At 44.9% G+C, this 21665-nt stretch overlaps 1 protein-coding gene across 2 annotated transcripts in view; it reads right to left on the minus strand.

Moving 5' to 3' along the window:
• The window catches only part of LOC111152881 (RAN binding protein 10), a 65129-nt gene that overhangs the window by 41701 nt on the left and 1763 nt on the right, over positions 1-21665 (minus strand). The gene's annotated exons all lie outside the window — the stretch shown is intronic.

A 21665-nucleotide genomic window follows, 5' to 3' on the forward strand; every position in this document is an offset into this window, starting at 1 on the left:
CTAGGGTCAACTTGTGAATCCTCTCCCAGAGGAGATCCTATACCCACACTTGGGTGCCATGTCACCTGCAGGTGTCAATGACACAGGGAGCAACTCCACAGGAACCTAAGTTGCATATCATATGATGCTGGAGTTGAGTCACTGTTCAAAAGAAATGAGTCCCAACTCTTCAAACAATGGGTGATATTAAGTCTTTTCTAAAAGTCTGATGTCTAAAATAATAAAAACACACAGCCTTATACCTTCCAGCAAGTCTTCATGCACTTGAAAACTATTCTCCAACCAGTCTGAGATAAGCAGGGGTAAAAAAGCTGTAAGGACACCGTGAATATACTGAAAAACACTGAACCGAACACTTTAATTGGGGAATTGTATGGTAGGTTAAGTTACATCTCAGTCACACTCAACAAAGTAGGAATAAACAAAAACTGTCTCAACATAATAAAAGCCATATATGATAAGCCCATAACTAACATCATACCCAATGGTGAAAGACTGTAAAACTTTTCCTAAGATCAGGAACAAGACAAAGATGCCTGTGTTTGCCACTCTATTCGACAGAGTGTTAAAAGTTCTAGCCAAAGCAATTAGGCAAGAAAAATAAAAGGCACCCGAATTGGAAAAGAATAGGTAAAACTATCTCTGTCCACAGATGACATGATCCTATATGTAGCAAACCCTAAAGATTCCACAAAAATGCTATTAGAATAATCAAATTCAGCAAAGATGAAGGATACAAAATCAACACATGAAAAGTAATTGTTTTTCTATACACTAACTATACACTAACAGTGAATGACAAAAAAAGGAAATTAAAATAATTCCATTTATAATAGCATTATAAAGACTAAAGTGCTGGGGGGGGCACACCTGGGTGATTCAGTCAATTAAGCACCCACCATTGGCTGAGGTCATGATCCTGAGGTCCTGGGATCAGCCCTGTGTTGGACTCCCTACTTGGTGGGGAGTCTGCTTTTCTCTCTCCCTCTGAACCTACCCCTTTCTGGTGCGCTAACACACGTTCTCTTTCTCTCAAATAAATAAATAATATCTTAAAGATGAAATAAAATGAAGTAAAATAAAAAATAAAATAAAATAACATAGGAGCACTTGGGTGGTTCAGTGGGTTAAAGACTCTGCCTTCAGCTCGGGTCATGATACCAGTGTCCTGGGATTGAGCCCCACATCGGGCTCTCTGCTCAGCGGGGGGCCTGCTTCCCCCTCTCTCTCTGTCTGTCTCTCTGCCTGCTTGTGATCTCTGTCAAATAAATAAATAAAATCTTTTTAAATAAATAAATAAAATAAAATAAAATACCAGGGTGCCTGGGTGGCACCCCATGAGTGAGACATCCAACTCTTGGTTTTAGCTCAGGTTGTGATCTTAGGATTATAAGATCTAGTCCTGCATTGGGTTCCGTGATCAGTCTGCTTGAGATTTTCTCTCCTTCTGTCCCCCCTCCCCTCTCTAAAATAAATAAATCTTTAAAAAAAAAAAAAAGAATAAAATACTTGAGAATAAACTTGACCAAGGAAACAAGACTTGTACACTAAAAACTATAAGATGTTGCTGAAAGAAATTAAAGAAGACACAAATAAATGGAAAGACATCTGTGTTCACAATTGGAAAACTTAATATTGTTATGATGCCAATACTACCCAGTGCAATACACAGATTTAATGCTATCCATATGGAATCTCAAGGGACAATGAACAGCCAAAACAATCTTGAAAAAGATGAAAAAAAGTTGGAGGACTCACACTTCCTGACTTCAGAACTTACCACAAAGCTGTGATAATCAAAAGAGTATTGGTACTGGCTTAGAGACAGACATATAGACCACAGTAACACAATAGAGAGCACAGAAATATACCTTCCCATACGTGGTCAACTGATTTTGACAAAGATGTTAAGACCATTCAAGCAGAAAATAATAACACTTGGTGCTGGGACAACTGGATATCCACATGAAGAAGAATGAAGTTGGGCCCTTATCATACACCATACGCAAAATTAACTTAGATCAAATAAACAAAGATCTAAAACTGTAAATCTGTTAGAAGAAAACACAGGAGAAAAGGTTTACATTGAAATTGGCAATGATTTCTTGGATATTAAATCCAACGTACAGGCAACAAAAGAAAAAAGTAGGGATGCCTGGGTGGCTCAGTTGGTTAGGCCGCTGCCTTTGGCTCAGGCCATGATCCCAGGGTCCTGGGATTGAGTCCCGCATTGGGCTCCTTGCTCTGCGAGGAGCCTGCTTCTCTCTCCGCCTCTGCCTGCCACTCTCCCCACTTGTGCATGCTCTCTCTCTCTCTCTGACAAATAAATAAATAAGTAAAATCTTACCAAAAAAAAAAAGAAAAAAGAAAAAAGTAAACTACATCAAAATCTTAAAATTTGTATCTCAAAGGACACCATCAGGGGCACCTGGGCAGCTCAGATAGTTAAGCGTCTGCCTTCAGCTCAGGTCATGATCCCACGGTCCTGGGATTGAACGGCGCTTTGGGCTCCCTGCTTGGTGGGTAGCCTGCTTCTCCCTCTCCTTCTGCTGCTCCCCCTGCTTGTGCTTTCTCCCTTTCTCTGTCAAATAACAAATAAAATCTTAAAACAAACAAACACCATCAACACAGTGAAAAGCAACCCACAGTATAGGAGAAAAACAAAACCAAAGAGAAAATCTATTAAAAATGGGCAAGGAGGGGCACCTGGGTGGCTCAGTGGGTTAAGCCTCTGCCTTCGGCTCAGGTCATGATCTCAGGGTCCTGGGATCGAGCCCCGCATCGGGCTCTCTGCTCAGCAGGGAGCCTGCTTCCTCCTCTCTCTCTCTCTGCCTGACTCTCTGCTTACTTGTAATCTCTGTCTGTCAAATAAATAAAATCTTAAAAAAAAAAAAAAAAGGGCAAGGACTTGAATAGTTACTTCTCCAAAGAAGAGACAAATCACTAGTAAGCACATGAAAAGATGCTCAGCATCACGAATCACTGAGGAAATGTAGATCAAAAACACAATGAGATACAACTTCCTACACTTAAGGACAAACAAACAGAAAACAGAAAAAAACAAGTGTTGGTGAGGATATGAAGATTAGAACACTTGTGCATTGATGGTACAGCAGCTATGGAAATCGGTATGGCAGTTAATCATATGGTAATTCTAAGTTTAAAAAATTAGGGGTGCCTGGAGGGCTCAGTCTTTAAGCGTCTGCCTTCGGCTCAGGTCGGCTCAGGTCATGATCCCAGGGTCGTGGGATGGAATCCCACATCAGGTTCCCTACTCAGCAGGGAGCCTGCTTCTCCCTCTCCCACTCCCTCTGCTTCTGTTCCCTCTCTCACTGTGTCTTTGTCAAATAAATAAATAAAATCTTAAAAAAAAAAATAGATAAACCATGTTGGGGCACCTAGGTGGCTCAGTTGGTTAAGCATCCAACTCTTGATTTCAGCTCAGGTCATGTTCTTGGGGTCATGAATCAAGCCCTGCAGTGGCCTCCATGCTCAGCGAGGAGTCTGTCTGAGATTCTTTTTCCCTATCCCTCTGCCCCTTCCCCTGTTCACGTTCTCTCTCTCTCTCTCTCTCTCTCTCTCTCAAATAAACAAATAAAATCTTTTAAAAATTACACTTTTTAAAAAAAGATTTTATTTATTTGAGAGGGAGAGAATAAGAGAGAGAGAGTATGAGACGATGAAGGTTGGAGGGAGAAGCAGACTCCCTGCTGAGCAGGGAGCCCGATGTGGAACTCCATCCCAGGATCATGATCTGAGCCAAAGGCAGTTGCTTAACCAACTGAGCCACCTAGGTGACCTACACTGTTTTTAAAATGCTTAAGTTTTAAACAAAAATTACCATTTAATCCAGCAAATTCCACTTCTGGGTATATATCCAAAAGAACTGAAAAGAGGCACTTGAACAGATATTTGTACACTCATATTCATAGCAGCATTATTCACAACAGCCAAATGGTGAAAGCAAACCAATCCAAGTGGCTACTGCTGAATGGATGAACAGATAAACAGAATGTGACACATATACACAATGGAGTATTAGTGAGCCTTAAAAAGGCATAAAATTATGGGGTACCTGACTGGCTCGGTTGGCATGCAACTTGGGGTTGTAAGTTCAAGCCCTATATTGGGTGTAAAGATTACTTAAATAAATATAACTTAAAAAAAAAAAAAGGGAAGGAAATTCTGATATATAATACAACACAGAAGACAAATTATGGGGGCACCTGAGTGGCTCAACTGGTTAAGTGTCTGACTTCAGCCAGGTCATGATCTCAGTGTCCTGGAATGGAGCCCAACATGGGGCTCCCTGCTCAGGGGAGTCTGCTTGCCCCTCCCCTTGCTTGTGCTTACACACTCTCTTTCTCTCAAATTAAAAACAGAGCAAAACAAATAAAAAATGTTAAAAAAGAAAAAAAGGACAAGGGGTGCCCGGGTGGCTCTGTTGATTAAGCATCTGCCTTCAGCTCAGGTCATGATCCCAGAGTCCTGGGATTGAGCCCCATGTCTGGGCTCCCTGCTTAGCGGGGTGTCTGCTTCTCCCTCTCTCTCTGCCTGCTGCTCTCCCTGCTTATGCACGCTCTCTCTCTCTGCCAAACAAACAAATCTTTTTTTAAAAGACAAATTCGGCTTGATTCCACTTATACAAGGCATCTAGAATAGTCAAATTCATAAGATGAGAAAAGTTCTGGAGCTAGACGGTGGCGGTTGAACAACAATGCGAATGTACTTAATGCCACTGAACTGTGCATTTCATGATTCAAATGATAAATTTTTATGTTACGTATGTTTTACTACAATAAATAAATGAATATATGTATCAATGCAACTGTCCCTTCTCCCCAAAAAAGGTTCAAGTTCACTATCATCAGCTATAATATTTGTTATTACATAAAATCTTTTCCTCTCTTCAGGCTGGGGGATTTAGGATCCAGGAAGACAATACCCTCACCTGTTCATTCTTTCAGAGGTGTCACCTCTGGCCAAAAACACAGCATGTGGGTATATGTTTATTCAGTTCTGATATCCCCCAAACCCCCAGATCATCCAAACACAGGAGATGGAGCTTAAGTTTACAGGTTCAAGCCCTATGTCTTATGCCACAATGAAAAGAACTGATGCAAGGCCTGTTGCCTACCTCAGGATACAGGAGCTATAGGAAGGAGCCCTCAGCCCTCAGAGGAAAAGCACACAGCCACAGCAGTACTGGGCACATAATGAACATTCAACAAACCCCTAGTGTTCATCCACACGTGGTCTGGTGAACTTTATCACCAAAGTCACAGGGTCCTTCCCAGCCACACTGCAAGGGAACCTATGCTTCTAGCTGGTGTGAAAACATAACAGAGCTACATAACAGGTTAAGTGAGCTCTGAACTCAGCCACAACACCCCCAGTACGACTCTCCCCTCTTGCAGACACTAGACTTCAGCAGTGAGATTAAATGACCCATACTCACGAAGCTAGTGACATTACAGGCATAGGGGAAGTCTATTTCTCCATCCACTCATGAAAAATCTAAGGAGGCCTGAGGTTCCTTCCTTGTCAATCACCAACAAAGGACACCTGTAGTGCTTTGCCAGGTCGTGGACTCATGTGGTCCCAGCTCTCTGAAAGTCCGACAAGAATGAGGTAAAACAATAAGGAAAGAACATAATGAAAATCCAAAACCCACATATGTTCTCCTGGGCGCATACTTAGATGCAAAGTATCTTTGCATCTAAGCAGCAATAACACTACCTCTCCTCTGCAGATCTCTGGTGGCATTTGAAAAGGAATGGGTTGTTAGGAGCTGTTGAGTCCTGGCTAAAGTTGAGTAATTCAGTAAAAACAGGTGTGATAGTTTATTTATTTTATAGAGGCCCTTGAGATCTTCTGTGCCCAATATGGTGCTGGGGACACAAGGATAGGAGCCTGAATTCAATCTCTGCACTCTGACAGTTTCCAGTGGCAAGTCAGGAGCAAGCCAAAGACTCAGGGTGCACTGACTCAGGGATTTCCAGAGGAAGTAAAGGCTGAGCCAACACCTGGTAAGCAGTGAGGGGCAAAAAAGGAGCACGTTCCATGCAGAAGCAGCAGAATGTGCTGAGGCGCAGTGGCAAGAACGCAGCCCCAAAGTCAAGGAACAGAGAGAAATTAGTGTGGCTGGGTCACAGCTTGGGCAGACCTAAAAAGATCCAAAGCTGGCACAGAAAACTGGCTATCCATGCACAGCTTGCATGCTAGCTAAAGGAGTCTGAACTTCATGGAGGGTCAATAGGAAACTGCAGAAAGGATTTAGAAAGGGGCGGAGCTGATCAAACCCACTAATTTTTGTAAAATGGATTGAAGTGGCAAAACTAGAGGCCACCCAAATCATCCCAGCCAGAGATGACAGGGCTGGACAAGGACAGAAGCAATGGGGATGGCAAGGCACAGAGAGAGCCAAGTGCTCTTTAAAATATACATATATTTTACATACATACATACATACATTCATCTTTAATTAATCTCTACTCCCAATGTGGGGCTCGAACTCACAACCCCGAGGTCGAGAGTTACATGCTCTTCTGACTAAGTCAGCCAGGCACCCCCAAGCCAAGTGCTCTTTAGAACACAGTGAACTTATGCAAGGGGGAGGAGCCGCCTGGGACACAGCCCAGCACAACCAGTCACCACAGAAAGGGCAATTCTCTGAGACCCACTTGCAAACTCTGGAGCCCGAGTGCTTGGCCTGTCAGCAGTAGCCTTTCTCCAGTTCTCCTCCAACCCTAACATTTATACTGTGTGCAAACAGCCAAACAAAAACCAAAAACATGCATCAGACCAAAGTATGAGACAAGCCCAGATTCAAATCTCACCCCTGCCACTGAGTTCACCCTATGCCCAAATCAGCTTGTCAGACTGTTCCTCAGCTATCACCATCAGTCCAGAGAGGCCTCAGGGTAGCCACTGAATAGGATCCTGGGCATGGTGCCGGAAGGGCTGCTGGGGGCTACTAGACAACTCCACTGTACTTTAGTTCATGCACTAGAGACTTTTCTACCATTGGAATTGGGTAAAATAGGACATTTCTGAGGGCCTGAATCTTGGGACTTCTAAAAACAAGCGCCTGTTTACTGGGGATCGCTGAGGAAAAAGGAGGTGAGCATCTGCTTTCTTCTTGGTAATGTGTCAGATAATGCTAGAAAACCAACAGATACAAGCTGCCTTGGTCACCTGGGAGGGAAACAACAGGGGTTCTCACTCCCTAAGCAGGTAACTGGAATAGACAGAGCTTAGCTCCCCTATATTTAACATCTCCACTAGGGCTTTCTTTTCAAGCAGGAGGATATATCTGAGGAGCTTGGGGGTAAAGTTATTAGCCCACATCATGACTTAAAGTAGGGTAAACCCATCTGCTTTACTCCTTTCTTCCATATGGCAGCAAAATGGAGAACACCATTTTTCGAAGCGGTGAGACAACCAGTTGGGTATAGAGGGACAATAGATGGTAAGTTCTTCATGGCAGTGAGACCACAAGCTGCCCTCTAACTTCTCGGTTTCTACTTCACTGCCAAAACCATAACACAAGCTAGAGCTAGAAGAGCAACTCCATCTCTCTGTGGGGCTCCAGGGAGAAGAGGGCAGCACGTGAGCACAGCTCCGGCCAAGCTGGAGTGCAGGACAGAGGATGAGCAGCAGCTATGGCAAGACCCTCAGCTGACCACACGGCCAGGTCCGCCCTGAAGCTGTCACCATACATCGCAGGCAGCAGGGGCAAACTGGGGCCCTGGAAAATGACCTACAGTGAAAATGGACTGGTGGTTTCTGGGGCCCATGCTGCCCTCCACCCACCTCTGCTGACTCTCCCACAAAAGCAACAGTCTGCTTAAACTCTGCAGTCACGCGGAGAGCTGGGCACAGTCAGCTTGGATTCTTCTTTTTTCTCTTTGACTTTCCAGATGTTCTACAATTACTTTGATAGTCACAGAAAAATCATTTTCCAGAGCCAGTTGATGGCCACATACTTAGGAGGCTGTTGGCTCTCACCCATCAGACTCTCCCTGGATTATCCCAGGGCACATTTCAGTGCCAGAGGGGCAGAGTGGGGGACCTAGTTTTCATCGTCAGCTCCACAGTACCCCCACTTGTCTTTGATAGGAGTGCAGAGGCTGCATGGGAAGAGCACACCTTCAGACAGGAGGAAATTGTCAAAATCCCTGCTTCGGTAGAGGAGATGGGGCTCTGGCTCACACAGTAGCAGGTGAGTCCCAAGCGCAACCCAGAGCACACAGCCAGGAAACCCTCCTGCTCAGCACAGTGACACTGGCTCAGCACAACTCCAGCTGACTAGAGATTCTTCTATGGCCCAGACAGGTCTAGTGGTGAACAGAGGACAGGACCTTAGAAACCGGGCCTCTGGAGTCTCACACCCTCCAGGGACATACCACAAGGCCTGGGGCAAGGAGACCACACTTTGCTCTTATCACCCATCCAGTCCTGAGAGATAGCCTGGAGCACTCTCCACTCTACACAGGGAACCTCTCTGGCAGCAGAGGTCCAGAGACAACATCCCAGACTCTTGAAGCCTGGTCTCAGACACTCCAGCCTAATTCAGGACTGTGCGTCTCGGATTTCACCCCACATCTCAAGTTCCCTATCAGAAGAGGAGAGGTTGGACTAAAGGGCTCCTAAGATCCTTCCCTGCTCTGACCTAGAGACTTCAATTCTTGGCAGAATAAGGTCCAGATACTGTTACCAATGTGCTGTACCCAGATGCAAGGCCAAGATGGGGTAGACCCTGAAAGAGCAGTCAAAAAGCCACCAAGAGGACAAAAGAAAAGGAAATTACAGACCGATATATACTTTATAGATGCAAAAATCCTCAACAAAATTGTAGCAAACCAATTCCAACAATGTATTAAAAGGATTACAAAACATGACCAAGTGGGATTTATCCTACGAAGGCAAGGTGGTTCAACATTAAGAAAATCAACCAATATAATAAACCACATTAACAGAACTAAGGAAAAACACACTCATGATCATCTCAATTTATGCAGAAAAAGAAAAAACCAAAAATCCAACACCCCTTCATGATACAAGCACTCAGAAAAGTAGGAATAAAAGAGAACTTTTTCAAAATGATAAAGGGTATTTATGAAAACCCAATGGTGAGAGGCTGAAAGCTTTCCCCCCAAGATTAGAATAAAACAAGTATGCCCACCTTTTACCCACTGCTATTCAACACTGTACTGGATGGAAGTCCTCGCCAGAGCAATCAGTCAAGAAAAAGTAAAAGGCATTCAAATAAGAAAAGGATAGGTAAGGGCACCTGGGTGGCTCGGTGGATAAACCCTCTGCCTTCAGCTCAGGTCATAATCTCAGGGTCCTCAGATAGAGGCCTGCATCAGGCTGTCTGCTCAGTGGGGAGCCTGCTTCCCCCTCTCTCTGTCTACCTCTCTGCCTACTTGTGACTGACCTCTCTCTGTCAAGTAAGTAAATAAAATCTTAAAAAAAAAAAAAAAGAAAAGGATAAGTAAAACTATCTCTATTTGGAGATGACATGATTTTATAAAAAATCCCTAACAGTACACAGAAAGCTCATTAGAGCTAAAAAATGAATTCAGCAAAGTTGCAGGATATAAAATCAAACAAAAAGCAGTTGTGTTTCTATACACTAACACTGAACAATCTAAAAAGGAAATTTTTAAAAAATTCCATTTATAATATAGCATCAAACAAGTAAAATACTTAGGAATAAATTTAGCCAAGAAAGCAAAAGACTCCTACACTAAAAACTACAAAACACTGCTAAGTTAAATTAAATTTAATTAAAGAAATTAAATTAAGGAAGACAAATAAATGGAAAGACCTCTTGTGTTCATAGATCGGAAGACTTAATATTGTTAAGATAGAGAGTATTGTGAATATTCTCCAAACTGACCCAAAAAGTCAATGCAATCCCTACCAAAATTCCACAGTGTTTTTTGCAGAAATGGAAAAGTCAATCCTCAAAATCATATGGATATACAAGGGACCCCAAGTAACTAAAACAATCTTGAAAAAGGAAGAACAAAGTTAAAGGATTCATACTTCCTGATTTTAGAACTTACTAGAATACTGCAGTAATCAAAACAGTGTGGTGCTGGCATAAGGTAGACGCAAAGACAAATGGAATAGAATTTAAAGTCCAGATATAAACCCATATCTATCACGAAATTACTTTCAACAACGGCGCTGAGTCCATTCAAAGGGGAAAGAACCATCTCTTCAACAACTGGTGCTAGGGGCACCTGGGTGGCTCAGCTGGTTAAGCAACGGACTCTTGATTTTGGCTCAAGTCATGATCTCAGGGTTGGGAATAGAGCCCCACCTAGGGCTCCACACTGGGCTGGGAGCCTGCTCGGTATTCTCTCTCCCTCCCCTATTCTCTGGGGGTGGGTGGGGGGTACAAAGTTGGTGCTGGGACAACTGGACTTCTACATACAGATGAATGAAGTTGAACCCCTCCTTCATACTATATATAAAAATGAACAAAAAAATGGATCAACAATCTAAATATGAGAGCCAAAACTATAAAATTCTTGAAAGAAAACAGGGAAAAGCTTCATGACCTTGGATTTTGCAATGGATTCTTAGATGAGACACTAAAAGCATGAGGAACAAAAGAAAAAATTAGATAAACTGGATTTCATCAAAATTAAAACTTTTAGGGCACTTGGCTGGCTCCATTGGTACAGCACACAACTCTTGATCTCAGGGTTGTGAGTTCAAGCCCTACATTAGGCATGGAGCCTACTTCAAAAAACTTTTTTTCATTAAAAAAAATATTGAAACTTTTGTGCATCAAAAAACATTATCAAGGGGTGCCTGGGTGGCTCAGTGGGTTAAAGCCTCTGCCTTCGGCTCAGGTCATGATCCCAGGGTCCTGGGATCGAGCCCCACTTCGGGCTCTCTGCTCAGTGGGGAGCCTGCTTCTTCCTTTCCCTATCTGCCTGCCTCTCTACCTACTTATAATCTCTGTCTGTCAAATGAATAAATAAATAAAATCTAAAACAAAACAAAAAAACACATTATCAAGAAAGTGAAAAGATAACTAGAGCATGGGAGAAAATATTTGCAAATCGATATATCTGATAAGGGTTTAATATCCAAAATATGTAAAGAAGGACCCAAGGGGCACCCAAGTGGCTCAGTTGGTTAAGTGACTGACTCTTGATTTCAGCTCAAGTCATGATCTCAGGTTCATGAGATAGAGCCTTGTATCAGGGACTCTGCTTTTCTCTCTCCCTCTGCCCCTACCCCGCCTCACACCCTCATGCACTCTCTAGAATAAACAATCTAGGGGCACTTGGGTGGCTCAGTGGGTTAAAGCCTCTGCCTTCAGCTCAGGTCGTGATCCCAGGGTCCTGGGATTGAGCCCCGCATCCTTCCCCCCTCTCTCTCTGCTTGCCTCTCTGCCTACTTGTGATCTCTGTCACATAAATAAATAAAATCTTTTTAAAAAATAAATAAATAAAATAAAATAAACAAATCTAGGGGCGCCTGGGGGGCTCAGTCATTAAGGTCTGCCTTCAGCTCAGGTCAAGATCCCAAGCTCCTGGGATCAAGCCCCGCATTGGGCGCCCTGTTCAGCAGGAAGCCAGCTTCTCCCTCTCCCACTCCCCCTGCCTGTGTTCCCTCTCTTGCTATGTCTCTGTCAAATAAATAAATAAAACATTTAAAAACAAAAAAAGAAACAAACAAACAAATCTTTTTTAAAAAGAGGGACTCAAACAAATACTTCTCCGTCAATGTTCACTTCTATGTACCATTATTCACAATAGCCAACAGATGGGGGAAAAAAACCCAAGTGTCCATCAACAGATAAAAGATAAACAAAATGTGGTTTATACATACAGCCATAAAAAGGAATATTTCTGATATAGATCACAACATAAACCTTGAAAACATTATGCTAAGTGAAATAAACACAAAAGGAAAATATTGTAGGATTCCAGTAATTTGAAATATCTAGAATAGGCAAAGTCATAGAAACAGAAAGGTTGCCAAGGGCTAGGAGGAGGGGGAAATAGGGAATTATTGCTTAATGGGTACAAAGTTTCTGTTTGGGGTGATGAAAAAGTTTTGGAAAACAGACAGTGGTAATGATTGCCCAAGATTGTGAATGTAATTAATACCACCGAATTGCACATTTAAAAATGGTTAAGGGGCGCCTGGGTGGCTCAGTGGGTTAAAGCGTCTGCCTTCGGCTTGGGTCATGATCCCAGGGTCCTGGGATCAAGCTCCCCATCGGGCTCTCTGCTCAGCAGGGAGCCTGCTTCCCTTCCTCTCTCTCTGCCTGCCTCTCTGTCTACTTGTAATCTCTGTCAAATAAATAAATAAAATCTTAAAAAAATAAAATAAAATAAAATAAAAATGGTTAAAATGATACATGTCATATATGTATCATACACCGCACAACACATACACACACACGTGTGCACACAGTCACCAATAACACCCCCCACGGCCCTGCATGCCAGCATTAGCCTCATCTGACTTTTCCAAATGAAACAAGGAAGCCCTGGCACAAGGCGCGGTGGAGAGCATCAGAGTATTCTGGCCTCCTGTCAGGGCCAGAAGAAAGAAGTCCTTAACCATAAGCAAACAGCAGATGACAAGGGTGAAGAACACCCACCTAGCTCTTCTTATTTTCTATCAATTTCTTCTTAGAGAGAAAGTGGATTTCATGGGCTGGCAAGCCCACAGGGACTTTTTTTTTTTTTTTTTTTTTTTTTGAGGGGGGGAGAGAGAGCAAGCAAGAGCACAAGAGCAGGGGGAGGAAGAAGCAGACTCCCCACAGAGCAGGGAGCCTGACATGGGGCTCAATCCTAGGACCCCAGGATCATGACCTGTGCCTAAGGCAGACACTTAACCGACTGAGTCACAAGGGTGCCCTACGCACCTTTAATAAATACTGCTTAAGATATATGAACCAGGGTGCCTGGGTGGCTCAGTGGGTTGAGCCTCTGCCTTTGGCTCAGGTCATGATCTTGGGGTCCTGGGATCAAGCCCCGCATCGGGCTGTCTGCTCGGAGGGGAGCCTACTTCCCCCTCCCCCTCTGCCTGCCTCTCTGCCTACTTGTGATCTCTCTCTCTCTCTCTCTGTGTCAAATAAATAAATAAATAAAATCTTTAAAAAAAAAAAAAGATATATGAACCAATGGGAGCCTAGGTGGCTCAGCTGGTTAAGCGTCTGACTTCAGCTCAGGTCTGGGATCCAGGCCCATGGCGGGCTCCCCGCTCAGCAGGGAGCCTGCTTCTCCCTCTCCCTCTGCCCTTCTCTCCTGTTCATGCTTGCTTGCGCTCTCTGTCTCTCAAATAAATAAATAAAAATCTTAAAAAAAAAAAAAAAAGATATGAGCCAATGACCATTGCACCTGAACATATTTTTTTAAGATTTCATTTATTTATTTATTTGTCAGAGAGAATGAGAACACAAGCAGGGGGAGCGACAGGCTGAATATCTCCAGGCCCACAGAGCTCTGGTAGGAAGTGACGAAGAGGAGAGAAAAAAGACAAGCTCCTCGGTCTCAGAGCTGAGATGGCTCATGGGGGCTGAGGGAAGGTACCAGCTCTGCTGCCAATCCTCTCAGTCACCAATGCCTCTGTCCCTTGCCCCAGACCCCCGTGGAGCTACTAAAATCTTACCTGATAGCTTCATCTTGACATCTAACACCTTAGCCACAGCTCAGCAGGCTGACAATCTTGTTCCTATCAGAATCTGCCCTAGATAAAGAAATCATCAGCCTCCGTAACAGAGATCTTGGGGACTATGGTTACAAAATGGTCCCTGGGAGACACTTCAGGAAAAGCACCAACTGATGTTTAGGTCTGAAATAAGGGCTAATATTTGGTGCTAAGAATCTTATTTCATACTCTGATGGGCCTGCTTAAAACCACAGTCCATCAGGACACTGGCTGCTGTGTGTACACGCTGCGCCTCCAGCAACCACACCCCCACGTGGCAGAGGATGTAGTTACCCACTGAGCCCATATCTGTGCAGGCCCCCTACTGAGAGATGGACCATAACAGAGATGAATGAACCCAGCTCAGCACCACCCAAGAAAAAACAGGCCTGAAGGAAAAGGGGCCTAGAGTCAGAATGTGTTTGTAGGCAGGAAGGTGGTTCTGAATGTGAGTCTGGAGACCCTCATACATCCACTGTCAAGAACACCATCAAAACACCCAGAGACCCCACAAGACAGGGAGGGGCAGAACAGTCCCCATGAGTGGTCCTAAGTAGGTTACTCACACACTCTAGGTTCTGGCTTCTTCCCTAAGAGTCTCAAGCACCAAGACTTTCCAGAGCCTGTCACATTCAGAAACCAAACATACTGCCCTTACCAGAGGGTATACCTATTGGTTCCCCAGCTTAATATGAGTCTGGACACAGTAAATGCCCTTACTCAGACATTACCCTTAATCTTCTAGTTACAGGTATTCATCCAGAAACGGGCCTGGAATTTACTGGTTTGTAACTTAGCATCTTTCATTATTTTCAGCAGGGGATCTTATTCAAGTAACTAGCCCACCATTACCTGGAAACTCTAAGTCCCAATGAGTTTGAAAACATCAAATTCCATGTATTAAACCCCTTTCTGCTTAAAATATCTGGAATGGTTTCTGTTTTCTGCACTCACCTCAACTGATACACATAATGGCAATAAACTACATTTGTTTAAACCTGCATCTATTTTTTTAATATAAAAAATATGATTGAGATTAATTGAGAGAGAGTGCATGCACAAGTTAGGGGGGCAGAGGGAGAAGGAGAGAGAAACTCAAGCAGACTCTGTGCAGAGCCTGTCCCAGGGCTCGATCCCATGACCCCAGGATCGCGACCCGAGCCAAAACCCAGAGTAGACCGCTCAACCAACTAACTAAGCCATCCAGGTGCCCTGTCTCTCTGCTATTTTTTAAATGTACACTGTGTCAGGTGTTGAAAAATCCTATGTATTATTTACATTTTGGCACATAAATAAATAAAAGCAAATATAACTACTAATAAACTCCTAGCACAACAGCTATTATTAAAAGAGAGCATTCTGGGGCGCCTGGGTGGCTCAGTGGATTAAAGCCTCTGCCTTCGGCTCAGGTCATGATCCCAGGATCCTGGGATCGAGCCCCGCATCGGGCTCTCTGCTCGGCAGGGAGCTTGCTTCCTCCTCTCTCTCTCTCTGCCTGCCTCTCTGCCTGCTTGTGATCTCTATCTGTCAAATAAAATAAAATAAAATCTTTAAAAAAAAAAGAGAGCATTCTGTAAAATAGCCAATGTCAAGTTCAGATACATGGCTTTATATACTGGGTGATAACCAGTTCTACCCAGCAAACCATCCCCTCTGCCTCCCTTTGGTTCAGCTGCACCTCAGCAATGTCCTCCAGAAGAGACAAGCTGAGCCCTGACAGCACCTGGGCACAACTGCCTTTCTGCTCTCTCATCTTCCAACAGCCTCCGTCCCTTTGACCAAAAAAACAGCAGCTGCCTGGTGCACTGCACATTAAGAAAACTCCTGGGGCTCTGTCTAGATAAGGATGAGCACTGTTATCAATCAGTAACATGTGCCACAGAAGCTGAGTGGGCAGATGAGGTATCTGAGCCTTGACACCTGCCCTCCCCATAACCTTAAATAAACTTCCCTGGAATCCCAGGCCATTCCTAAGGTTCAAGAGGTAGGAGGGGAAGAGAGCACAACAGGGGTGCAAAAGACTTACCCAGCCCCTCCCCCACTTCTCTACACAGTCCAGAGCTGTTCTTTCTGGCAGCCTCATGAGAGAGGGGCTGGGTTCTGTTCCATCACCAAGCTTTCCAGCCTCATTTCCAGCAACAGAGTCATGACCTCATATTTCAACAAAATGCCAGGATCCTGGAGCTACAAAGACATTTCATATGGATTTTGAGCAGAATTTCTGGAGAGGAAGAGTGACAACCTGAAGAGGGGTGACATTATCCACCCCTCTCTAGTGATCCGTCCGTTCTTTGCAATTTGACCCCTGCCCACAGAGACCCACACTGGGAACCTTTATTCTTTCCTAACAGCCCCAGAATAGGATGACACCCCATGCTTCCCATGCAGAGCTACTGAGTCCATCCTCCTGTGTTCCACCCCAATGGGCTCCTGCTTCCCCTCTAACAGAGAATCTCCCTTACATAGTGACCCATTTAGGGAAAAGAACAAACATTCCAGAAAACAAAACAAAACAAAAAAACAATGAGGGCAGGAACTGGGGAGAAGGGATGTGCAGTGAATTTCAGGAATCTCTCCAGAGGCTGATGCTCGACTAAGGAAGCCCCCGGTTACAAAGAAGGAAGCCATACTCCCTGCCCTCAGCTTCCAGCTTGGAGCCTGGGGGTGCAACACACAGTGAGCAGGGAGGTCCCAGGGAAGTCCAGACGTGCTCCGCACAGGAAAAAGTCCTTCCAGAAAAGTGGACATCGTGTGCACTCCAGTATTCTCACCCTGTATCAGAGCTACACCTCAGTAAGCCCAGCTAGACCTGGGCTTTAATCCCCAACACAGGCAGGCAATACGAACACTCGAAGATGTTCCAGACTCTACATACTCCATGTCTCCAGAAATAGTGCAATGTGTGACCAGGGAGAGATGCAGCCCACAGCTCAGCCTGTGCCCGTGATGCCATCAGAACTGGAGGGCAGTCGGGAAGAACAGGGCACAACCACCATCTGTATCTGCCTTGGGCAAAGACAGAACCTACTTCTCAGGACAGGCAGGACAAAGCCTCCTCCCCCAGGTCCACAGATGACCACCTACTTCTCAATGGCACTGCACAATGCCACTGTGCATGGAGCGAGGGAACCCAGGGGCCAGCCACAGGCTCTCTCTAGGCTGGAGGGCCTGAACTCAAGTTGCTCTACAGATCACAAACATGGCAGGTGAGATCGTGAATGAGCAAGCGGCTCTCTGGGTCTCCATGGAAAATTATGGACAGTGTCGTCTTTCAGGTGGGACTTGGCAAAAAACAAATACCAAAGACCAAGCAAAGGCGGAGTGCTTTCACCCCCAGGAAGCCTCTCTGGCCACCAGTCTTCAACATCCCTCCTCTGTATCTTACCATACAGGAAAAAGACCAGCCAAGAGAGAGAAGACATAGGCTTTGGGAAAACCATGCCTGGAGTGTGGGACCTAAAGCTACGGGCACACGCTGGACAGGGCTCTCAGCCTGAGAGGCTGCCTGAACCAGAGCAGCAATCTCTTCTGTCCCATCCACTCTCCAAAGTGTGGGCAGATCCAAAGTCCTCAAACACTGCTACCACCCTCAGGATAAAGCCCATCCTCCTCAGCCAGAGCATACAAGGTATTTCTGACCTGGCCCTTGCCTACCTCATGCTCTGTGCTCCTCATCTTTTTATACACCACTACTTATGCCTGGATCACCTGCTTCTCAACAAAGAGAAAACCTGGAACCCTCTAATTCATCCTTCCAGATTTAGCATCATCACCCCTTCTATGAAGGTTTCCCCAAACTTTCAGGTACAGAGAAAGCCCAACCTCTGGGCCACCCCTGGGTATAGCGCACACTATGGAATGGCCTTTTCTATACCACCCTGTAAGGTTGTATGTGTAGGCATATCTGCCTCCTCCCTAGATGAGCCTCAGGCCTGTGTTCCTGAAGGCCCGGCCTGGCACCGAGACTAAACAATGGGTGCCTCACTGTGGTATACAGAATTAATGATGAGTGCTTTGCTGCCTGGCCAAAGGAAGTCAGCTGCGAGTTCGAGCAAAGGCAGGCTGGCTGTGGCCAGGGCCTGGGCCTGGGCACCAGCTGCAGAGAAGAGCACCCCCCCCACCTTAACTCCATCCTGTGCTCCAGCCCAGGCTTGCTGTTCTTGGGTAGAGCCACCCATCACATGTCAGGAGGCTGCTGCTGCTGGGATGATGTTACAGTCTATTTTGAGGGTCACACTGGAGCATCTGTCAGCCTGGCCAGCCACACCCTCCATGTGTCATCACTAAGAGCTGGGGACACCCACAAGTCCACAAACTCTGCCTAAGCAAGTCATTTCCCCCAGGAACCCTCAGCTGCAGGGCCTCAGTGGCTTTCTAACAAGATCAACCTGAATGCCCTTAACTCCTGGCACCACTGGCAGGGCTCTGATGTCTCCTCACCCACCAGACCCAACTTCTGCCATTCCCAGCACTGGTGACTCGGCAAAATGCAGCTGAAGCCCATCAGTTTGTACCAAGCTCTTAGCTCAAATGTAGCCCCTCCTTCTTTAGCTGTCTCTTACATTTAAGGAGTGCCCAGAAAGCCCAGCGCCCTGACTTCAAGCCAGGTACTAAGCAGGTTCATTTTAGGTCCAGCAGGTCTCACCTGCTGAGAAACTCCTACTCATCCCTCAAAATCAAACCCACACTCTGCCTCCTCTTGCAGAGAATATTTCCGTCTACTCTCTTCTGAGTGGCCAAAGGCTTTCTGAGGACAAAGCTGTCCTGTGCTGGCTTTACCTTTATTCTCCCTGTACCCAGCCTAGCACATAGTAGGTATGACTAAATACTCCATGAACCCCTAAAATGAAACTTTCTAAACTAGACTAGATTAGTATGTTCTTCTACAAAAATCATCAGAACAAAGGCCTTTCTAGAAAATGACATTGATAAATGGGTTCATAAACACCTTTTACAAATGTACTCAAAACTACAGAAAAACAAATTTACAGATTCAGTAAATCAAGCCCAGTACAGAGTATGCCACATTTCTCTGGCCCCATTCACCACTTAACACCTTGTAGCTCTGTCTCTTAAGGACACTGTGATCCCCTAAGAATCCAACTGGACATTCCTTCACTCTACCCAGGGAGTGAACTCAATGGGGAAAGGCACCAGCAGAGACACGTATGTCTGGGATCAGGCAAGGACATCTAACAAGTTGGGCCACTCAAACCATGGTGCCAGGACAGGTCACCAAACATTCTAGGGGTTCAGGACTAACTCACAAAATAGACACATTATCAGGGTGCCTGGGTGGCTCAGTTAGTTGAGTGGCTGACTCTTGATTTAGACTCGGGTCATGAACTTGGGGTCCTGGGATAGAGCCCTGCTTTGGGTTCCCTGCTCAGTGAAGACTCGGCTTCTGCTTCTGCTTCTCCCTCTCCCTCTGCCCCTCCCCAATGAGGTCATATTCTCGTTCAACTAAATAAATAAAATCTTTTTTTAAAGACTTTATTTATTTATTTGACAAAGAGAGAGAGCACACCCACTGAGCCACCCAGGTGTCCAAAGAAGATCTTTTTATTAAAAAAAAGGATTTTGGGGCGCCTGGGTTAAGCCTCTGCCTTTGGCTCAGGTCATGATCTCAGGGTCCTGGGATCGAGTCCCACATCAGGCCCTCTGCTGGGCAGGAAGCCTGCTTCCTCCTCTCTCTCTCTCCCTGCCTCTCTGCCTACTTGTGATCACTGTCAAATAAATAAATAAAATCTTTAAAAAAAAAAAAAAAAGGATTTTCTGGGACATCTAGGTGGCTCAGTCGGTTAAGTGTCTGCCTTCAGCTCACATCATGATCTCAGGGTTCTGGGATCAGGTCCCACATTCAGCTCCATGTTCAGCACGGAGTCTGCTTCTCTCTCTATCCCTCTCCCCCACTTGTGTGCGCACATGCACGCACTCTCTCTCAATTAAATAAAAATAAAATCTTTAAAAAAAAAAAAAAGGATTTCTGTCTCTCCCTCTGTCCCTCCCCACCCTTGTGTGCACTTCTCTCTCTCTCTCTCCCTCCCTTTAAAAAAAGATATCTTTTAAAAAAATAAAATCTAAAAACAAACAAATTTAAAGACATATTGCTGGGGTGCCTGGGTGGCTCAGTTGGGTAAGCAACTGCCTTGGGCTCAGGTCATGATCCTGGAGTCCCAGGACTGAGTCCCACATCGGGCTCCCTGCTCAGCAGGGAGTCGGCTTCTCCCGCTGACCTCTCTCCTCTCATGCTCTCTCTCTCTCATTCTCTCTCTCAAATAAATAAATAAAATCTTAAAAAAAAAAAAAAAAAAAGACACATTATCATCTGCTCCAGCCACTTTTCAGAGACACCGTGAGGCTGGAACTCGAGCATACAGGAAAGCTATACAACACAACTGGTTAACACCTGGGTCACAGACCAAACCTAGGTTAGAAACTCGCCTCCACTACTGACGGGAAACAAATAATGAGCTGATCATTTTCTGCCATTTGCCTCCTCAAACCCACTATCTGGCTACATTCTAGCCATGAGACAGCTTTCAGGGATTCCATAAAGAGGCCACGAGGCGGGGCGCCTGGGTGCCTCAGTGGGTTAAGCCGCTGCCTTAGGCTCAGGTCATGATCTCAGGGTCCTGGAATCAAGTCCCGCATCGGGCTCTCTGCTCAGCAGGGAGCCTACTTCCTCCCTCTCTCTGCCTGCCTCTCTGTCTACTTGTGATCTCTCTCTGTCAAATAAATAAATAAAATCTTAAAAAAAAAAAAAAAAAGAGGCCACGAGGAGACATTCATATACTTGCTATCTGACAGTGGTCAAGTGAAGCAGGCCACTACAAATACAGAGGACGTGAGGCCTTTGTTAAAACTGAGGTTTCCAGGTCAGCCTATTGGTTATATTAACCACATATAAAAATGCTGGCTACAGAAACGGATAGAAGATGCCCAACTTTCTTTAAATCTGCAGGCAAAAACTATAGTAAGGACAACTAACAAGACACAAGGCCTCTTCCAGCAAGATCCACTTACAACTGAAATGTGAAAAGCCAGTTGAAGGAATTCAGGTCTCTACATTTAAACACTCCCCTTCTGAAAAAGTATTCTCTTTTCTCACTAGCTCAGCGGTTATCTATGACTGGGAATACAGAGAAAACAATTGATTTTCCTCCCTAAAGTCCAAGTAATGCCCCTCGGTCTCTTTGGCAATATCAGACTCCAGCCACTGCCATTTCAGTCTCTACCAAAACTATTTTTGCACTGTTTAAGAGGCCATTCTCATTCACACTAGTTCAAGCACTTTGTGCTTTGATCAGATGATGGGAAGGGAAAATAGAAACTTTAAAGCCCTCCAATAGTATGTTTCCTATCTTTAAATTAACTAGACAGGATAAAAGTTGAAAGATGTAATAGCATGCCATGATCAGAATTTCAGAATCATGGAACCCCGGGGTTAAAGGCAGTTTAGGTGCTGGCCTAGCTCTCCATAGCACAGACAAAGAGATTGAATCTGCGCCTTCTACCCATGGCCACACAACCATCCCAGGCAAGGATGACACAATTTCACTGAAGAAGCAGGCAAAGCTCTTGACTATAGCAGTCCTCCCCCAGCACAGCCCCTTGGCTGGGCATTTTGCATGCACCACAAGAAGGGCAGTCCCTAAGAGAGAGGAAGTATTTTGAATGCTCAAGAATACATATTCAGGGTTGGCATGAAGGTCACTGGTGTAGTTGGCAAACTTCCCACATCAGACCTAGGGTCTAATGAGGAAAGCCTTTCCAAGACAGCTGAAATCATGTTATTTCATAAGTTAAACACCTGCTATGTCACAATCAATGGGAAAAAAGAGAGTAGGAGAAAAAGGGAAAAAAAGAAAAATGAGAAATCTCCCCTCTGACTTCCAGGTGTGTGCTTAGATCACCCTAAAATAAGGAGCCTCCTTAATGCTGACTTTAATGAGGAACTTCTTAAAGCT

Source organism: Enhydra lutris, unplaced genomic scaffold (genome assembly GCF_002288905.1).
Source record: "Enhydra lutris kenyoni isolate GAN:26980312 unplaced genomic scaffold, ASM228890v2 scaffoldscaffold30, whole genome shotgun sequence".
In the NCBI taxonomy this organism is placed as follows: domain Eukaryota; kingdom Metazoa; phylum Chordata; class Mammalia; order Carnivora; family Mustelidae; genus Enhydra; species Enhydra lutris.